The following is a 22,681-nucleotide window of genomic DNA, read 5'->3' as shown; positions in this document are numbered from 1 at the left end:
CAGAAAAAAGCACACTATTTTTTCACAAATGCGCTAGACATGCTCAAGATTTCAACACATTCTGCACATCTAGATAATATTTTGAACAAATAATGCATTGTGGATGTTGGAATTACTGACTGTTGTTGATCAGATCAATTGCACATTTTTGAAAGTCATTGCCTTAATTAGTCACGAGCATGTTACAAGTACTCTAAAATTCATTTTTTTCTCTCTATTTGTGTGTGTTTTTTTTACCAGCCAGTAGTATCCAGGTGCTTTTATTTGCACAAATGTCATTATGTACTCTTGAAGGGAAAAAAGCATAATACTACACATGGCAAGGTTTGGGGGATCTTGGCTAAAATATTGACTTAATCATACTGCACTGTCTCCGATGTAACTCATTATGTTATGTGATTATGGCACAATTTGATTTATTTTCAATGCGTGATTTTTAACAGAATTGTTGTAGTTTTTTCGCACATTTTTTTATATCAAAAAAATAATAAAGCACTCTAAAGTAAATATAACCCAATCATGCCAATGGACATGATGGAAGCTATGCATTGTATAGTTGTACCAAAATCAAGTCAAGATATGGTCGAAAGTATACCAGAAACGCAATGGAACGGCATAACCTTTATAACACTTGACTTATATTAATTCTTTAAGTTCATACCTATGGCTTTTGATATTTGGGTCATGAATGCGAAACAAGAATATAAGGCCCGTTTTACACGCATTTTTGGGCACACTTTTCAAACCATCTATTTCCCCTTTTCTCTCAGTCATCCAAAGGAGGGTAAAACACTGGCAATTTATTCAGACATGCAATTTATAGTATTATTATTAATGTTTAGAACTGCCTAATTTTGTTTAAAAAAACATTCCAATAGCTCATTTTAATCATTACATCCACAGTCATCATCATGGATCAACAAGGACTCGATTCAGGCCCCCGCTATTTCAGCGTGTCGGACTACGTCGTCTTCGGTGCGATGCTTCTTGTGTCCGCGTCTATCGGTGTGTACTCCGCTTGCTCCGGCGGCAAGCAAAAGACGGCCGATGAATTCCTAGTGGGTAATCGAAAAATGGGCATTTTCCCTGTTGCGATGTCCCTGGCGGTGAGCTATATATCTGCAATAAGTGTAATATCAATGCCTGGTGAGATCTACGTATATGGGACTATGTTTTCCTGGATAATGGTGACAGCTAGGAGCCCTAGGAGATGTCTTGTTTTGTCGCCTTTTCCTGCCCACTTTCCTTAGAATAAACGTCATTAGTATTTATGAGGTGAGCAACCATCGACACGATCGATAAATTGTTATCTTTCTTATGGTGTTGAAATTGTATAGTGACGGAGAGGGGGGGGGGGGGAGATTGAAAGAAGAAAAAGGAGGAGGAGGAGAAGAAGAAGAAGAAAAAAAAAGATGATGAAAAAGGAGGAGAAGAAGAAGATGATAACGACGACGAAGAAGAAGAAAGTGAAGAACCCACCCCCCAAAAAAAAAAAAAAAATTGAAAATAATACCGATACAAAGACGAAAATGAGAGGAGAAAAATACTTTATCGTCAGTCCCTATTCATAGAGCGCTAACAATTAAGAAACTGGTATTTTCAAAGACTTTTTTTTGTAAATGGTTTTAATTTAGGTTCTTCTCAATCTAAATTGTCTTAATTGACAAGACAAATGCAGTGTTATGGTTGTACGTTTATTTTATATTTCCCTCAGAAAATAAAGGTAGTAAAAGAAACAATTATTCATGTTAATATCTTTCTTTCTCACAGTTTTTTTAAATGCGTTTCAACAAAGCCTTACGACTGATAACAAACATAGCTTTTTCATCTTTTACGGTATGTGTACACTTCATAAAAGTTTAGTTAACCTTGATTGGCAGTAGAGTAGCACAGACGGTATAGCATCAGCCCGGCGAAGATTGTTCGCACGTCCCAAGCCTCACACGTTAGGCTTTCAACGTTTACTCACGTAATCACGCCGCAGCTCGCTGCGTAAATTTGTTTTTTAAAATCCCTCTAATCTACGAAGCGTTAGGATATGCATCATCCTCACGTAAACATAACGTTGCGTTAGCACAATACAAGTTTATTGTCATTGAGAACAGTCCAACACCCTCGGCGCTGTATCCGACCGACCGCCCTGCACAGGTTCTTTTCGGATTCGATTCTGTAAACCATAAACAGTTACCAACACATGCAAGGCACATTATGATCTGAGATTGAACTGCTTCATAGGTTACCAGTACGTGAAATAAGAATAAAATTATGAAAGTTTATTTAAAGGATGATGACATAGGCCAAAGTTGCATGTTTGGTTGCCAACATACATTGCGAGCTTTCTGCTGGTGTATTTTGGTGAGTGGCGTCGTGATAGTCTTTTACTAACAAGCTATATATTTCGTGATTAACCGGCGTGCAAAATATCAAAGTGTAGACCCTTCCTCCTGTGCAATAGACGACGCGTTTTTATGAAGGTAATCGAACGTGGTAGCGCGTCGTGACGTGAGTAAACGTTGCAAGCCCAATTTTTGAAAATTATATGACTTTGTTCTATATCTGCAGCTCGTTTATGAGATAAGATAACGTACAATTTTATCTTCTATATCGACCAGCTCTAGGTGTATGAGTGTACACATGATATTTACAATTAATTTAGGCTACAATGAATATTTACAACATCATCGAACATGCAAAGCATACAGAAACAATGATTATGGGTCAATAATTTGGAAAGCAATAGCTACATTAATACAAGGTTCATGCCTTTAAAAATGTGAAAAGTGCAGAATACGGGTAAGAAATGCTTTATGCTATTTTTTTTTATTATTTTTTTTTCTTAGTTCGCCTTTTGCTTGGGTTTGTTGACAAAGAGTAACATATTTATGTTTTACACATTAATTGTTTTCGGAAGGTATGTGAACGAGAGAACATCGTTCCTGGGTTCCAGGGCGTAGGCTTGTTTGAGCATGGAGAGGTGCACACCATGCAGAGGTGTATCTTAAGTATTATGGGGGGGGGGGCATCTTAAGGGGATGAAACTAAAGTTTGGAAAATCAGCTGTTGAAAACAAACAAATTGGTATAATTTTTGTTGTGTTTGCTAATGTCGGAACTCCTCTGCCACAGCGGGAGGTGGCACGTTTCCCCAGCATACGCCATTGGAACTAGCACCCATCGGGATCACTGGCGATCAGTGTGCGCTCAACAATTTGCCACTATTATCATTACCATTGTTATTATTATTGTCAGTATTATTATTGTCATTATTGTTATTTTAATTATTATTATTTATGCTGTAATCATTATTGTTAGATCATTATTTTTGCTATTATTATCATTATTATCCTTATTTATATTAAAATTATCTTTGCTATTATCATTATTGTTATTATTATCATTATTATTAGAAGTAGTAGTAGTAGTAGTAGTAGTAGTAGTAGTAGTAGTAGTAGTAGTAGTAGTAGAAGTAAAAGAGTTATTCTTTTTCCATTTCCCTCTATATATTTCATTTTGTTCGTAAGATACTATTGTGTAATCATACGCTCATTTTGATTTTCGCCTTACCATACTTGTCACGGTACAGCTGTTCTATTTGGGATCTGTGGTCTACACGCCTGCGATAGCGTTGAATGCAGGTATGTCTTCTTCATTTTCTTGGTGGGCTTATGTTTTAAACTGCACACCTCTCAATTTAAAGCAAATTCCAACTGACTGCCTTGTACATGTAACTACTCAAAATAAACAATAATCAACTCCTGAAAACTTGCCAGGAGCCTTACCCATAATGCATTATTGTTTGTAGTATAATCGTGTGATTAAGACCCACATTAACAATGCATGTATTTGGATGGCGATTATGTTGCCAATCATCTAGCTATTAAAATGAATAACTATCCCCTCACAATATTTTAGGTTCAATGTAAAAAGGGGCAAAATAGCTAGCAAATAATCATAACCCCCCCCCCCCTAAAAAAATAGAAAAAAAATCCAACGTGTTACTTCCATTAATTTCCCTTTTATTTTATTCTATCATTTGGTTGCCATAGTTACTGGGTTTGATCTGTGGACATGTATGCTATCGACTGGAATAGTGTGTATATTTTATACATCAGTGGTAAGCATCCAGGAGTATTTCACAAATAAATAAGAGCAGTTTGCAGAGTGTTGCAAAAAAGATACATAATAACTATAATTTTTATTCGTCATGAGGACGAATTAGGTGATATGTCTCTGATTTGCATGCTTACCAGTACAATTACCATGTTTATTGAGATCAATATGATCATCATGATGAAAACTGAACTTTTCTCATGAAAAGAATGTGTTGAATAATCTTGAAAAAGAGGGAAATTAGACATTTGTGTGAAAAGGTGAAGGTCAAACACATGTTACATGTTACATTAAAATGGATTTTAATCTCTTTTATCATTATTACCCCGGGTTTGGCTCTAGCATGCATTAAAGGAATTAATCCTGCCGGGTACCAATTAACCTCACCTGGGTTGAGTGCAGCACAGTGTGGATGAATTTCTTGCTGAAGGAAAACACGCCATGGCTGGGATTCGAACCACGTCCCTCTGATTGAAAAACGAAAATCATAACAACTAGACTATGGCGCCCCAAATCTATTATATTACCGAGATCGGTATTACGCTTTAAAGAATGATTCCCACTCATATATATATATATATACAGTATGTGTGAAATTATACATATACAACAGCTTTGGCAACTCTTTTATTTAAATATTTTGTGAAAGGAATGGATGAAGATAATAATGGCGGCTTGTCATTGTTCAAAATCCACCTACATCCGACAAAGGAAGCTATAATTGGTATAGTGTCGAAAATCTGTTTATCTGTCGGTCAGTTGGATCGGGGTCGCCCTAGCCACTAAGGCTCGGCGTAAAAATGGCAAAGGTAAAAATGGCAGTGGTAAGAAAGGCAAAGGTAAAAATAGCAGAGGTAAAAATGGCAGAGGTAAAAATGATAACACTTGACTTGGTATTTTTTCCCTGGACTTACATGCACGACCTTTTCATGTCAAATCGCTCTTTTAATATTAAAATTTGAAGAACACTTTGGATCCCAAATATTGTACTTAATTCATTACAGGGGAAATTGACATAAGGTTTATTTAAATGATTTTGGTGAGGATTTTAGGGAATCCATCAAAGATTTAAAAAGCTACTCAAATTTTGGGGACTTCATTTGCGAGCAGTTTTCTCCATATATGGTGTAATAACAAAATGTCAATGAAATGTCATTAAAAAAAAATGCAAATGATTTTAATTGTACCTTAAGTATATTAACATACAAACAATTTCACATCCGCTCCTGAAAGATTTTTTACTTAGCCATCATGAACCACTGATTAAAACAAATGAAAAGTAGACATTTTGGTGCATAAAATACGATGTATTTACTAGTATATGATGTCACAGATCAAAAACTCAAACTTCTAATAACTTTCTTAATCTTTGATGGGTTTTCTGCAAACCTTCACCAATATATTTTCATTGCTATTTGTACAGTAAACCAGTCGTCAGGGTGAATTTCTCCTTCAAAACAGGTCGATAGAATGATACCTAAGAAACACCTATGAATTAAAATCCCTGATTCGATACACATTTCAAAATTCATGCGGTACCCGTTACCATAATAAAGAACCTGATATCCACTTGGACTAGCTGCAATGAGGTATTACTCTGAAAAAAATGAACACTAGTTGCTATTATATAATTTACATTTAACTATATACGTATCATATCAATATCTATTCGGATCCATATCATGATGTTGAAATATGAAAAATTACTTTTATTGCAGAACGTTTTGTTATTTTTGTGTTATCCAAGTTATGTAAGTGGTTCAAAAAATCCCGAAATCGTCTATTTCAATGTGTTAAGGTCACCGCACACTTTACGACTGTTCGCGATCCGATTTTGGAACAAATCGCATTTTGCTCATTTTCTGAAAATGTGAATGGAACATATCATTTTATTTGAGGTTAAAATTAATTGAAAGAATACTAATATAACCATTTTGAAAGATAGCAAGCCTTTATTTTGGAGTAATGCCAAATTAGTTTCAAATCGTAGCCCAATCGTATACGACTGCTATGACGTCATTACGATATTTAATTCGATCTTATTCTAAGAAGAATGATAGCATAATTACAGATTTGAAAAAAGGTATGATTTAGAACATTACACAGTAAGATATTCCAAGTCTCAATATTAGCATCAAATTCTACTACATTTTTTTCTGAAATCGGGTCACAGACCAATCGTAAGGTGTGTGGTCGCCTTAAATGGTAGTGCACATCGGTGTTTACATTACAGTTCGTTTGGTATATGTATGTGATGAAGTGCTGTTCTACTATACGAACTGGCAAAGATAAATCCTTTCATCACTCACTAATTGAAATAATTTTGGCATGAAAATGTTTGAGTTTAGTCATATCAACAATAAAGTATAGACCTGAAATGATGAAAAAATCCAAATAATATCTCATCAGTTCATAATACTCATTTTGTCGATAGGAGTCCATTCAAGGTCAGTAATTATTACTGATATTAATATGAAAGGCTATATATTTTCCTTGCTGATCTAGCATGTCATGATCTTTACCTCTGTCATTTTTGCCTCTGCCATTAATACCTCTGCCATTTTTACTTTTGCCATTATTACCTCTGCCATGTTTACCTCTGCCATTATTACCTATATCATTATTACATCTGCCATTATTACCTCTGTCATTATTACCTCTGCCATTATTACCTCTGCCATTATTACCTCTGCCATTTTTACCTCTGTCATTTTTACCTCTGCCACTTTTGCCTCTGCCATTATTACCTCTGCCATTTTTACCTCTGTCATTTTTACCTCTGCCATTATTACCTCTGCCATTTTTACCTCTTCCATTTTTACCTCTGCCATTATTACCTCTGCCATTTTTACCTCTTCCATTTTTACCTCTGCCATTATTACCTCTGCCATTTTTACCTCTGCCATTTTTGCCTCTGCCATTATTACCTCTGCCATTTTTACCTCTGTCATTTTTACCTCTGCCATTTTTACCTGTTCCATTTTTACCTCTGCCATTATTACCTCTGCCATTTTTACCTCTTCCATTTTTACCTCTGCCATTATTACCTCTGCCATTTTTACCTCTGCCATTTTTGCCTCTGCCATTATTACCTCTGCCATTTTTACCTCTGCCATTTTTACCTCTGCCATTTTTACCTCTTCCATTTTTACCTCTGCCATTATTACCTCTGCCATTTTTACCTCTGCCATTTTTGCCTCTGCCATTTTCACCCGGCACCGCCACTAACCCGTCTCTGTGGTCTAGTGGTTAAGGCACCGGTGTTCAAAGCTGGGGGCCTGGGTTCGATTCCCGGCAGAGACATGTTTTCGGCATTACCATTTTTTTTTCCAAATAAGGGCAGATAGCTCTGGGGAAACTTGATTTAAGCTAGGCATTCCATTGTTCTCTCTCTCTCTCTCTCTCTCTCTCTCTATATATATATATATACAGTGCGTCCCAGAAAAAACGAAACCGAGATTTAGCGATGATTTATCATAACTTAATCAAAAATAGAATAGACAAATGACCTACCAATGTAAAGCTTAGAATCTCCTCTTTCATCTAATATTACTTAGATTATTCCTCATTCACACATGAGTGAGCAAAAACAATTTGAAGAAAGGATACCAAAAACTCATTTGGCGGGGGTATATGAATTTCAAAAAGAAAATCACATGTCTTATAAGTTCAATATCTGCTCTTTAATTTGATACCTCAATTACAGAAAATGGTCAAGAAATAACAAAGTTCTGGTTATTTAAAATAAGGCTTGAATCTCCATAATTTCATTAAATAAATTGTTTTCACCGGTTTCCCACAGAAGCTATCGCATGGCTAACAAAAGACTTAATGCATGGCTGATCGTAAACAAAACGGAGTGTCGAGTGAGTTTGAACGCTAGCCTGTACTTCATTTTATGAAATTATTGAAATTCAAGCCTTATTTCAAATAACCAGAATTTTGTTATTTCTTGACCATTTTCTGTAATTGAGGTATCAAATTAAAGAGCAGATATTGCATTTTTTTAAATGTGGTTTTCCTTTTGAAAGCTGGATACAACCCGCCAAATGAGTTTTTGGTATCCCCTCTTCAAATTGTTTTTGCTCACTCATGCATTAAGGAGAAATAATCTATTTAATATCAGATGAAAGAAGAGATCCTAAGCTTTACATTGGTAGGTCATTTGTCTATTTTATTTGTGATTAAGTTATGATAAATCATCGCTAAATCTCGGTTTCGTTTTTTCTGGGACGCACTGTACATTGCATGTGTGCAGGGTGGTTTGAAGGCAGTCGTGTGGACAGACACCCTCCAAGGAATCATCATGATCGTCGGTGTCATCGCCCTCATCATCAAAGGGACCATGGTGGTCGGCGGTCTCGACAAAGTTTGGCAAATTGCTGAACAGGGCAATCGGATCCAGTTTCTAGAGTAAAGATTTTTTTTGCCAATTTTACCAACTCCCCATTTGAGATGATTAACATACAAATTTGTGTGATTACATTATCGACTTATTTCATAATTTGCATTCATTTATCTCTGTAATTACATGTACATACGTTCATTTGTTAATTGATATAATCACCCTTTTTAACTTTTAATTTCGATTATTTATTGTCATAGGTTTATCTAATCACATATAATCTTATAAATTTGATATCATTATTTGTTGTCATTAAAAATATTATTTTGATAATTATTATCATCATTATCATAATAGCTATCATTATCATTGTCAACCATTATTTTTGGTTTATTCATTATTGAAGGAATTTCTTTATTAATCATTTATTTATATTGCTCAGCAACAAATATCTATGATGTATTTAATTTAACCATCTATTCAAATAAATAAATTGCGTTGATACGAACTGCCATTGTCATTCTTACTTTTTTTTGCATATTATATGCAGCTGGTCGTATTCTTATATCAGTTTTTATTTTTGAATTTTGATGTAACTTTTAAACTTTAAGGAATCTGATGTAAAAAAGAAATTTTATACAAATCTTGTGTTTTTCCTGAATAAATATATTTCAATAAAAAAAATAAATTAAAAAAATATGTCCAATTATTGTTGCAGTGGGATGGGTTTACTTTAAATGTCTATTATTCGAATTACAACCGTCTCCTTTCTTCCCCAGAACCAGCGATTGCAACGATCGTTTTAATTTCTTAGCCAACATTGTGCTAAAAAAAAATAAGAGATGTACTGTAGGCTGCCGTGCTAAATTTTCGTTTAACTGTTATTTAGGGGGAACCCCGATCCGAGGATCCTATATACACTGTGGACTATGTTGATAGGAGGTACCATTAACGGGGCAAGACCAAACCAAATAGAGGTTCAACGCCTTATTGCTTGTGGAACCAAGCCCAGGGCCATACAGTAAGTAACTTCCAAACATTGTGCAGGTGAGACAAGGCGTATGGGCAACAATTTACACGCTGCATCGGCTTTTTCATTGCGTGTAATTTGCATCGGCTCTCGGTGCAGAATCGGCAATTTTGCACCATCAAAGTAGTAGGTTCAGAACCGCGTGCCGATGCAGAATCGGTTTTTTCTGCGTGTTAACAGAAAGCCGATTCTGCATCGGCAATTCAAGCGCATTTAATTTACTTTACCATTATGACGTACGCGCGTTTCCGTTTTACACCCTGGCGAAGGCATTTTCCGCAAAAATAGCCACAAAGCGACTAGTGAAGAGTCTACACACGTCGCTGGTTGCAGCGTGCGACACAGGTGAGTCCCACCACCGCATGCAATCTGCACAGTTACTGATCAGAGCATAGAGTTCCTCGGCACTTCATGTACAGAGAGCAGTCATATGAGTGAAATCCGAACATGCTTTTGCAGTTACGTTTTTTTAATGAAAAGTTATGAAAAAGTTTTTTTTTTCTAAATATAAATTATTAACTAAATGAATAGAATGACAGACAAAATAAAAATAAACAGATTCATATAATAGAAAGAAAATTGAAGTTTGATGGATTGATACACTTAGATGCCGAAAGATAGATATAAAAGACTGATAAATAGATAGAGACATAGATAGATAGATAGGTAGATAGATAGATAGATAGATAAATAGATAGATAGAAGTAGAGAGAGAGAGAGAGAGAGAGAAAGACAGAGAGATGGATAGATAGATAGATAGATAGATGGGGGGGGGGGAGAGAATTTGAGAGATGATGAGATGTTATAGATAGATAGATATATATATATATGGACGGATTAAGAGAAATAGAGAGAGAAAAAAAAAAGACAGCTGGATGATAGAGAGAGAAAGAGAGAGAGAGAGAGAGAGAGATAGAGAATCTGAGAATTTGAGAGATAGGTACATGTTAGATAGATAGATAGATAGATAGATAGATAGATAGATAGATAAATAGATAGATAGATAGATAGATAAAGAATGAGAGAGACAGAGAAGATAGATAAATTAACAGATAGATAGATACTGTATAGTTACATAGATAGATAAATAGATAAAAGATAGATAGATAGATATATAGATGGGGGAGAGAACTTGAGAGATGGAGAGATGTTATAGATAGATAGATATATATATATGGACGGAAAAAGAATAATAGACAAAGAGAGAAAAAAAAGACAGACAGATGGAGAGATAGATAGAGGGAGAGAGAGATAGAGAATTTGAAAGATAGATAGATGTTAGATATATATATAGATAGATAGATACATAGATAGATAGATAAAGAATGAGAGAGACAGAGAAGATAGACAAATTAACAGATAGATAGATACTGTAGTTACATAGATAGATAGATAGATAGATAGAGAGAAATAGAGAAAGCCAGACAGATGGATAGATAGATAGAGAGAGGGAGAGAGAGAGAGATAGAGAATTTGAGAGATAGGTAGATGTTAGATGGATAGATAGATAAAGAATGAGAGAGACAGAGAAGAGCGACAAATTAACAGATCGATAGATACCGCAGTTACATATATATAGATAGATAGATAGATAGAAGATAGATAGATAGATTGATAGAGAGAGAGAACTAGAGAAAGACAGATGGATAGATAGAGGGGGAGAGACAGATAAGATTAATAGATAGATACTGTAGTTACATAGATAGATAGATAGATATATAGATAGATAGATAGATAGATAGATAGATAGATTGATAATTTGAGAGATAGATACATAGACGGATAGAGAGAAAAAGACAGACAGATGGATAGATAGAGAGAATTTGAGATATATATATATATATATATTAAAATATAAAGTAAACATTATAAATAAATATCAAATACAATACAAATTCATACAGATAAAAAGAAATGTATCATGAATAAATACAAAAGGCCAAAAGTAAAGTGTCACCAAAGAAGAAAAAAGCGGAATGAAAGATTAAGAAGAAAGAGGTGAGAGAAGGGAAAGAGATTGGGATAAGACAAAGAGAAGGGAAAGCAAGAGGTGGAATTTGAAAGAGAATAGGAGGCAACCTACAGAAAAAAAAATCATTATGCAATACATGACATTTAACAATGGTAACAAGTAAATGAAGTAGTAATTGAATCGAATCGAGCACAAAAAAGGGAAAAGTAGAGCTGAGGAAATAGACTCCCGAAGGAAGTCGAAGCAGTGTTGATATTGCACATGAGTAGATTAACAGATGGATAGAGAGAAATAAAAGAGAGACAGATGGATAGATAGAGAATTTGAGAGATAGATGTTAGGTGGATAGATAGATAGACAGATAGATAGGTAGATAGAGAATGAGAGAGACAGAGTAGATAGACAAATTAACAGATAGATATATCATGTAGTACCATAGATTGATTTATAACATAGATAGTGGATAGACAGATATGATAGATATAAGGATAGATATAATATGAAAAAAAAGTAATTATGTGTTTTTATTTTTCAATATTTTAGCTATTATTCGTTTTCATTCATATAAACGATCATGTGCGATAAAGTAAAAAAAATCATGAAGCCAACGTATATAGTTCAGCGGAACAACCAAAATACAGAGACTGAAGCTTTTGGTCTATAAGCTCAGCTACATTTGCACGTATGTTCTGCGGATATCTTCGGTGCGGACTTTTGGATCGCGCGCTCAGCTGATTGTGTAAACAAACGTAGACGTAGACTCTTCACTAGTCGCTTTGTGGCTATTTTTGCGGAAAATGCCTTCGCCAGGGTGTAAAACGGAAACGCGTATGACGTACATGTAAGCGCATGGATCCAGCGTTGTCTTTATTATGACGTACATGTATATTGTTGGTGCGCGGATCGTTTCAGGCTTCTGATACGCGAGCCGATGCAGCGTGTAAACGCGGTGCAAGATAAACCCAAAAGCCGATTCTGCATCGGCTCGCGGCTCTGAACCAAAAGCCGATCACATGTAAACACGGTAAGGGTGAGGTAATGGTATTTCCAGCCCATTTTTTATTGCCAACGCTCTGCATAGAAATGTTTTAAATCCCCACCAAAATAGATGAATAAATAAATATAAAGATAGATAAATAAACAAATCAATTAAAAAATGTGAAATTACAAGACAGAAACAATAAATAAAAATCATGATAAAAAGTAAATCACTGCTCAATGTATTATTGTATTGGTTACTAAAATATTTGGCTTTATGATTATATTAAAATCGTGTGCAATATAGATGCCGAATAGAAAAAAAAATGTTGAAATTTTGTTCATGCATAAGCTCGAAACAGTAAATAGTTAACATACAAAACAACATCTGTTTTCTTGTTTCGAAATAATTTTAATTTTCTTTTCATGTCTGTAGGGCCTTGTTCCTCGCGGTCCTCTTAAAGGGGATAATATTTGCCCTATGCATCTTTTCTGGATTGGTTATGTACGCCTACTACGTAAACTGCGACCCATGGAAATCGAAGGTCGTCTCGTCACGTGACCAGGTATATAATGCTTAATATAAACTATCGGGTAGATAGGTTCTCTTTGGTGAAAAAGCTGTAAGATCTCCTTAACACTTACAAAAATCGTTACATAAAATGCCCACTGGATACACTTGTTTACATCTTTATCCGTAGGTCTAAGTTCAGTTCCTATCATTTAGAGCTGATCTGCATCTCGGTTCATTGCCACCTCTTATATTGAAATTTCATTTTCCCCATAAACTACTTTCCGGAATCGAATTTCGTTATACATATATATATATTTTTTTAGATAATGCCTCTCCTTGTGATGGAGTTGTTTGCCGAAATTCCCGGATTGCCTGGTGTATTTCTAGCATCAGTTGTCAGTGCATCTCTGAGGTAGGCTAACTGATATACAATTCAATTATCTATATTTGCATGAAAATTGACAAGTATATAAAAGGACAAGGATATTTTGCAATTTACATTCAACGTAAAAAAGGGAAAAGAAAACAAGTTAAAGGAAAAAAAGGAAAAGAAAAAGCAAGTAGATGAATGAAATGATAAATTAAAAACTCTTGAAATTCATAGCACCGGTATTCTTTGACGGTTATTCATAATACCATGTCCTGTAACCCTCGGGCAATTAGTGATTGAGGGTTAGGGGAGAAGCAACCTGACAACCATTTCGTCTCACGAAAAAAAAATGCACTATTTCGGAGACCATTAATTGCGCCAGTTGAAACATTTTCTTGTGTATACAAAAAATGGAACTATATTTCAAAAATGAATAGTCTAATGTCAGATTGTTCTTGTTTTACTCCCGTTATCCGTAGAAGGATGATAACAAGGGAATAAAAAAAATCAGATTTTTGAAGACAAAAAATAAATATTGAAGAAAGATGAATCATAGATGAATCATTTAATATTTCGATTTTATCCCTTTCTGCAGCACGCTATCGTCTGGAGTAAATGCACTAGCAGCTATCACGGCAGAAGATGGCGTGAAAGCAATATGGCCGAATATTAGTGAGCGAAACTACGCCAGAGTAGCCAAGATATTAGGTAGAGTACATACGATTGTCATTTCCCATAATGCACTACTCTAAAAGAGGATATTATATATGTATACAAATACATATGTATATATGTATACATGTATATATACATTTATATTCCGCATTGCAAATGGGATATTCATATTTGTTTTCATCAGTTAAAGATAAATGGAAATTGTGGTAACGATCTCAAAATGACTTCGAACAGAATCCAATAAAATGACTACCGAAGTGTTTAATTGTAAGAATAAATGTAATTGCCCAGAAATAAAAGGCACGGAATTCCATAAAATGTCGGGTATTTTCCAAGCTGCCCACCCCTACAGAGTCATTGTCCCAAAGTCAAATACTTCTCTTCATCAATCTTCATATATTCCAATGACGGCTCGGCTGTGGAAGTCACTCCCTCTAACACATTCCATTTAGCTACCAACATATAAATATTTAGGTGTTAATTCATTTTTAATTAGCTTGATATCAAAGCTTGTACTTTTAATTATATCATGTTTTTTTTTACGTGGCGGTCATGTGCCACTTTTAATCATTTTATGATGGAAACATCAGGCCCAAAGAACAATCTAAACAAAAATATTAATAATACACTGTCCCACATATGCATTTTTGTGTTCGTGATCATCATAATTATTGGTATTTAGCTAAGATTTCATGATTTCACAAAGCTAAGTTTATTTCAATGTACTAGATCTAAACATATATCAATATGGTGGCAATTAGTAGTAAACTTTTTTTTATCTGGTTTGAAAATATATTGCAGACTGATATTTACTGGTTTCTGTGTTTAAAAAGAAATTTGATATGCATAGGTGAGCTTCGCTTACGAGAGTTTAATAATAAACTTTTATACAACTCACTAGTACCCGTTAGAAGTAATCTTTTTAAATAGGGGGGGGGTATTGCTGACGAAAAATATTGTCCGCACTGTCATGTTTAAAGACAACGTTGTACACGCTTTTATTGAATGTGATATGAACAAACAGTACTTTTCTTATGTGAGGAGCAGTGGCGTTTCTAGGGAGGGGCACGTGCCCCGCCAGTTTCATGGGGGCGCAAAAAGAGAAAATGGGGCGCAAAGAAAGAAAGGAAAACAAGTAATGAACAGAAAAGGTAAACTTTATTTTTGTATACAGAAAAGGCAAATTTTGGGAATAATTGGTTGTAGAATTGGTCATTATTTTGCGGGATACTTAGCATATGCTGATGATATCACTCTTATGTCACCAACAAAGAAAGGTTTACAAACCATGATAAAAATATGTGAGAACTTTGCCACAGATTTTGATAATACTTTCAATGGATCTAAAAGTCAATTTCTTGTCTTTCCAACTGGTGGCGACAACAATTCAAGGGAATATTATGTTGTTATTAATGATACCAATGTGTCAAATATCAATAGTGGGGTTCACTTAGGTCACCATATTTCATCTATTGACAAGAATAGCTTGGTTTCATCAGCTACTGCTAAATTCTGGAAAAGTTTCAATATTCTCAGATCTGATTTTGGTCATATTAAATAATCAGTGCAGTGTTTATAATTTAAACAATATTGTTGTAGTTTCTATGGAGCATGCTTGTGGCAATTAAGAAGTAAAGCTGTATTGAACAAATGCACCTGTTGGAGGAAAGCTCTGAGAAAATTTTGGAGAATTAATAATATGACTCATTGTGATCTGGTAGCTTTACTGTCTGATTGTCAACCTCTTGAGAATGCTTTAAGATATAGATTTCAAAAGTTTAATAACATAATTGTAAAGACTGGAGCGAGATTCATAAGAATGGTTTTGAAATATGCCAAAATGAACCCTTTTTCAACTTTTTGTGATAATTTAAATGAGGTGCAATATTTTCTCAGTAAATGTAATAAGAGTAAGGACTGTGATGTCCCGGCTTGTAGAGAACTGGATGTGAATGTTCTGAAAGAACTGATAGCAGTAGGAGATCAGGAAAGTATCTGCAACACGTTAACAAGGGAAGAAGTGGGTCAGTTGATTGAATTCCTATGTATTTCTTAGCTTCAATTTAATCTATCTTCTCTCCCTATATTTTATTAATTGTGATTTATTGTGTACAATTTTTTTCTCTCTTTTTATAGAAGTGCCACATATATGTTACATGTATATTATTTGGCGAATAAAGATGATATATATTAAAGGCGCAAAAAAAAAGGAATACCACTGGTAATGCAGTTTCCAACTCAATTATAAATTAAATTTGCTTGTCCTTATGAATATCGTGCCAAATGTTTTTATTAGTGATATACTGTGCATATTATTCTAACCAGGAATTAAACAACCCTTAAAATAAACCCCTCGTTTAGAGGGGAAAATATGTTGGCATTTAAACCTTGATTTTAAAGACTTTCTCATTAAATAATGCTAAATACTCTTGCACAGCCAGATACAAAGTTTTAAAATACATATTGTTTCTCTGTTGTATTACAGCTCTTGTGTACGGCATGTTGGCGATTGGCTTTTCATTTTGTATTAGTTTCATGCAGTCCGGAATCTTACAGGTTTGGAGAAAGTACTAATAGGCTTGCAACGTTTAGGCCTACTCACATTTTCACATCATGGTGTGCTATCACGTTTTGAGTACTTTCGTACAAAAATGCGTCATCTAATCTAACGTGTCTAATATACCGACTCGTGCGAAGGTGATAGTCTGTTCTCAATGCCAATTTACATTCATCTGGTTAACGTTAGGTTGTGATTCTTATTTTGCTTGTAGAATTTAACCGATTAGTTGGGTTATATAACCCAATACTTCGTTGATTAAAGGGTGGGGGGTTACGAATGTGCACAAAACGTAATAGCGTACCGTGACGTGATAAAGTAAATAAACGCTGCAAACCGTACACAATAGGCCACACCTTTAAATTTACGACGTACTCTCTAAATGCAAAAGAGCTAATCTAATTTCATAATCACACTAGCTCTTCTCAGAGAAGTCCACCTCCTGGACTGTTGTTAGTTGGTACGATACGACTACCAAACACATAACACACTACATCCACATAACACGCATACATGTACACACACCCCCTGAATAGTCGGGAAAGTGAATCAGTGGGTAAGGTGAATCACTGGGTTAGGTAAATCACTGGGGGTAAGTGAATCAGTGGAGGGTGTGTGTGTTGGTTATGTGTGCGCGCGGGGTACGGTCCGACTGGGTTTGCCCAATCAATAAAAATCGTCCAGGACGTGGACTCCTCAGAGTGAAGTGAGATTTTTATGTTTATTTTAAGTTTATTTTACCCCATTTTCTAATGAAATTGTAGTAAAAGATTTCATAGGGAGTTATAATGCACAAAATAAATGGATGTACTGTTTTACAGTCACCTACAAATGGGTTATAGAATATCTAAACATGATATTCATGTATTTTACTTGATTAGGGTAATTCGAATCTATTCACACTGATTCATCCATGAAACCATTCGAGTCCAGGGGACTGTTTCATGAAGGACTTGTCAGACGTTTTATCCGACAAATCTTATTTTATACGACAGTTACCATAGTAAAACTGTCTCACAGCCAATCAGAATCAAGGAAAGTTGTCAGATCTGACGACTTGTCGGACAAAAATCTTGATGAAACACTCCCCTGGGCAGCCGAATGGTCACCGTGCGCTCGACGGACTGCCACCGTGATCTGTTCTACGCCATGGCTACGGATGGTCTAATTACTACGACAAGCATAGAAACAGTGGCGTAACTACGGGGGGGGGGGGCACGTGCCCCCCCCCCCCCAAATCGGCTGACAAAAAAATAAAAAAAAATAAAAAAGAGGAGAAAAAGAGGGAGAAAGGAAGAGGAACGTAGTGGGAAAGAATAAATTATTATTAATTATAATGGTATATTATATTATAATCATGTTATGTTACATAGAAATTTTTTTATCCTAACTTTATGAAACTTTATTTGCTCAGGGCCTATGATGTCATTGTTCCTGGTGCTCGCATTGTCTGTTTAAAGAGATATATAAACATGTTGTACGAAAAACTCCCGTTTCAAGTCAATATAAACCAAATATATTATTGTTTTATGCAGTGACATATGCTTCTTTTTCATGACTACTTAAAATGATTGCCCCATGTTAAGGTCTTAATATAAAATATTTCCTGTCCGTGATTACGTTCGCATCAGTGGATTGGTGAGATATGTCTGCTCTCCGTGAATTCCTAAAATCAGTCCTTAAAATGTCCCTTTTTCTGATCTGAATATCAAAAATTTTCAGCTCGCGCTTCGCGCTCGCAATATTTTTGCTGGTGCCCCCCAATGCTGTGACCCACGGTACGCCACTGCATAGAAATATAAAAGAAATGTTAGAACTCCGCGTTATAAATTTTCTGCCACCCCGACGGCCTGTAAAAAAAATGAATCCGCCGTATGTCGACATTGCGGCCGCCGCATAAAATTTCTCGAATTCAGATATTTACATCCGTCGTACGCCCGCCATAAGCATGGAATTTGTTTGTGTCTGTGTTTTTTTTTTTCAGTTTACCGTCAGCATTGTCGGGGTGATCTCTGGCGGGTTCCTAGGTGTCTTTATCTTAGCTGTATTCGTACATCGTTGTAATTCAAAGGTTCGTATAAGCTACATTTTTTTGTTGCAATAAATTATTTTCTTGGGATTCCCCTTCCTTGTTTTAGCCAATACAAAGTGATAAAAAATTAAAGCGACAACTCTTTTTAGGATGCGCTGTGAAGTTACTTTTGGTGGGAGCTTTTGTCGTCCGTTCCAGAGTTAGTAATTCCTTAATATTTCAACCATCTCCGATCTATTTTTTTTTTGGTTTATTTTTACATTGATCGATGAGAATCGAAAGCTTGCAAGTTGTATAGAGTTCCGCTGAGAACAACTGACTGGTACTTCAAAAACGAAAGTTTTCAGCACTGATTAAAAGGTCATCGCTGACAATTTTTGTGAAATTCTCAGTTTTGATTGGCTCAGAAGCTCTGGCTGTCGCTATGGTCGGAGGAAGACAACTTCACCTTTCATGACCCCCCCCCCCCCCGATGTCAGCAGGCTCTGTTCATAGGTCGTTGGCATGTCAAGTGACATTTTATTTTGATCGAACGAGTAATTAAAGTTGTTATTTAATCTTATTTGACCCCCTTTAATTGTTTAGGGGCCACGTGTTTTTTTTTCATAATGGTTAGTTTCGGTCATGTTCGCTAATTCGGTTTACGTAGCAGACGATGCTAGCCTAAAATTCCCAATACGTTAGTCACGTGACGTTGTACACAGAAATATGCCATGTTCTGGCTGCTCGATCTCAAAGTTTGGGAGAAAAATGAGATGTAACCATTATACCAGTCATAAAGTATCAAACATCAAACTGTAGGTAATATATTTAGCATTGAGATGACAATCAATCTCGACCTTTTTTACCCTTAAGGATATTCCAGTGGGAAAACAAAGGTGCCAGCGTCTCGAAAATATGGGTGATTTCAGACCGTTTGCCATAGCAAGAGTTGTGAACATTGACACTTTCAAATGAACAGCGAGACATAACAAGTGAATTAATTGTAATAATATTTACATCAAATTAATGGAACTGGATAAAAATGTTCATACTATTATCAATCTGGTGTGAGATTATTATCAGTTATAAAGACATAACCGGATATCTGCAATATTACGTTCATCAAAACGACTGTTCCCTGTGTTGAAGCTGTGTGTGTGGACTTTCGGACACTCAAATGCACGCGACTATAACCATTATGACTGATCCTACGCTCCACCGATAACCAGGTTTAAAAGAACTAAGAGAAGAACCATTACTTATTTTACGTATTTCCAGGGGGCTGTTGCTGGGTTCGTAGCCAGTTTCATTGTCATGGTCTGGATCAAGGTAGGATCAATCATATACCCCTCATCAAGGGGGCAACTGCCTTTATCGGTTGAAGGTTGTCCAGTACCCAATGGCACATACACGACCTACACCATCCCAACCACAGAATGGACTACGGCAACACTCCCAGGCTCAACCCAGGAAACCATCTCTGAGGAATTGTAAGTACGGCGAGTTTTAACTCCTGTTTTTTTTTAAGTCTTCCAAAGGAGTTGTGACTAATGCATCTCATTTGTTTTTTAATGCAATTTTCACTAATGTACAGTCAAACATGTGGAAGTGGCCACCTGCCTATAGTGACCACTAAAACTGATTCCATGGAGGCAGAGTGTGTGTATACGAACCTGTCTATAGCAGCCACCTTGCTATAAAGGCCTCATTTTGTGTTTTCATCTGGTGGTCACTAAGAACAGGTGTCACTGAATGTGTTATGAATTAGTAAATTCTGGTATGAGAACTGTATGTTTGTGTGTGTGTGTACACATCTTTGTGCGTGGGGGGGGGGGTTAAACTATAACCTAGTCGAATGAACGACGAAATCCCCCGCTTTAGCATGTTTAGCACCTTTTGCACATTTTAAGCATGTTGACTGGGCACTTTTGTATTCTTTGAAAGTATGTCTTCTCTCATCCCTCCATGAATGTATTATCTTGGGCGGAGTACATGCTTAAGTCCATTGCGTTTGTAATATTCAATAAACAATAATTCTCTCTCTATTCCCAGGCCAGCAATTACCAACTTGTATCATATTTCATTTCTTTACTATGGACTTATCGGAAGCATTGTGTGTATAATCACAGCAATGATCGTCAGTTATCTAACAGGTAAAAATAATAATGAAATAATAATAATAATAAAGACAATAATAATAAGAAGAATAAAGATACTTATTATAATATGGACCATTTATTAAGCGCAGATACTATATCAAGCTACTGCACTTTACATTTGGTATCATAATCAATATTACCATGATTACTACGGCTGTCGCAGAGCCGTCATACAGGCGATCAAGCATTCAAGGAATTTCTTCCTATCGGATACTCATTCACCTCGCCTGGGTTGACTGCAGCACAATGTGGATACATTTCTTACTGAACAGGGGCCGCGGAACGGTTTTCAAAGTGGGGGGGGGGGGGGCTGACCATGCAAAAATCACAATCATAGGGTCATTTTTACGTTTTTGTACACGGTTTTGGAAAAAAATGGGGGGCTGAAGCCCCTCCCCCCCCCTCCCCCGCTTCCGCGGCCCCTGCTGAAGAACGCACGCCGTGGTTGGAAATCGAACCCACATCCAACACATTTAAAGACAAGAGTCGTAACCACTAGACCACGACACCCACATGGTAAACCACGTGCAAATGAATTTCCAATTACTCAAAACCTACATGTTCAGATATTTTACTGAATTAACATTATTTTAATCTTTTGCATGTCGGAAGGTTTCCAAGATCCTGATTTGATTGATAATCGCCTGAAGAATCACTTGACAGACGCCCTCTTCTGTTGTTTCCCCGGAAGTCTCAAACGGCGCATGCGGTGTGGTATTGACGAGATTAACTATGAAGAGGTATGATTTATTTTTTCATCAGTTCTTCATTTTTTTTCCATTTGCACTATTTTTGCACAAGGGTATAACTTCACGCTGATATCTTGTGTGGATTTGAAGGTTAGGGGGGATTTTTGTATGTGGTGGCTGCATATTCACGTTGGCGTGTGGGGAGGTATCGCCATTGAGATTGGGATCTACTGCACCGCTGACTCTTTAACTCGAGTCTGTCTATTGCATGGTTGATGTGTTGGCTTGCTACAGCTGATTCCTCTGAATATCACGTGACGCACATTCATGGAATCAGCTCCTAAGGCCACCGCACACCTTACGACTGTTCGCGATCCGATTTTGTGAATGGACCATATAATTTTATTTGAGGTTTAAATTAATTGAAAGAATAGGGCCTACTAATATGACCATTTCGAAAGATTGCAAGCCTTCATTTTGGAGTAAAGGCCAAATTAGTTTCAAATCGTAGCCAATCGTACGTGTGCTATGACGTCATTACGACTATATATTAAACTCGCTTTTATTTTTAAGAAGGATGATAGTATAGTCACAGATTTGAACATAGGAATTCGTACAATGATTTAAAACGTTACACAGTAAGATATTCCAAGTCTCAATATTAACATCAAATTCTACTACATTTTATTCTGAAATCGGGTCGCAGACCAATCGTATAAGGTGTGCGGTCGCCTTTAAGGATACCCATATTAACATAATATGTGTGTGTTGTATAAAGTTACCTTAGGGACGACATCCTGCAATTACATGAATAAAATGGTCACTTCTGCCACTCCCCTTCCTCTTAACGAAGTCAAATGCTCTTTGTCACTTTTGCCATTTAAAATGAATGTGGTATCTCTATTTCCATACGCAGGATGATAAATTACCAGTCGTTCAGGAAGAAATGAGAAAGGTCTACACCAAAAAAGATGAGTTGGATCATGTTGATGATCAAGACAACGAATCCATTAATGGACATGCTGGACCAACCACAGATGCCACGAATGCCATCTAGGAAGGGGAAAACATAGCTCAATGATATCATTTTAGCAACCATAGAAGTATCACGCCTATAAAAAACGTCTTAACACATTGATTATCACACGCCCTGCCGTAGGCGGCGATCACGGGGGGTGGGTGGAGTTTCCCTTCCCCCGATTCTTGGGGAATCTTTTTTTTTTTTTTTTTTTTTTTGGGGGGGGGGTTAAAGAGTTTGTCTGCCACCGG

General features: G+C 36.1%; 1 pseudogene; it reads left to right on the top strand.

Moving 5' to 3' along the window:
* Positions 1 to 911: 911 nt before the first annotated feature.
* LOC135154366 (sodium-coupled monocarboxylate transporter 1-like) lies at positions 912 to 22,469 on the top strand (annotated as a pseudogene).
* The last annotated feature ends 212 nt before the right edge of the window (positions 22,470 to 22,681 follow it).

This window comes from Lytechinus pictus, chromosome 6 (genome assembly GCF_037042905.1).
Source record: "Lytechinus pictus isolate F3 Inbred chromosome 6, Lp3.0, whole genome shotgun sequence".
Lineage (NCBI taxonomy): Eukaryota > Metazoa > Echinodermata > Echinoidea > Temnopleuroida > Toxopneustidae > Lytechinus > Lytechinus pictus.
The sequence above is the reverse complement of the archived record's forward strand: the minus strand, read 5'-3'. Positions and strand labels throughout refer to the sequence as shown.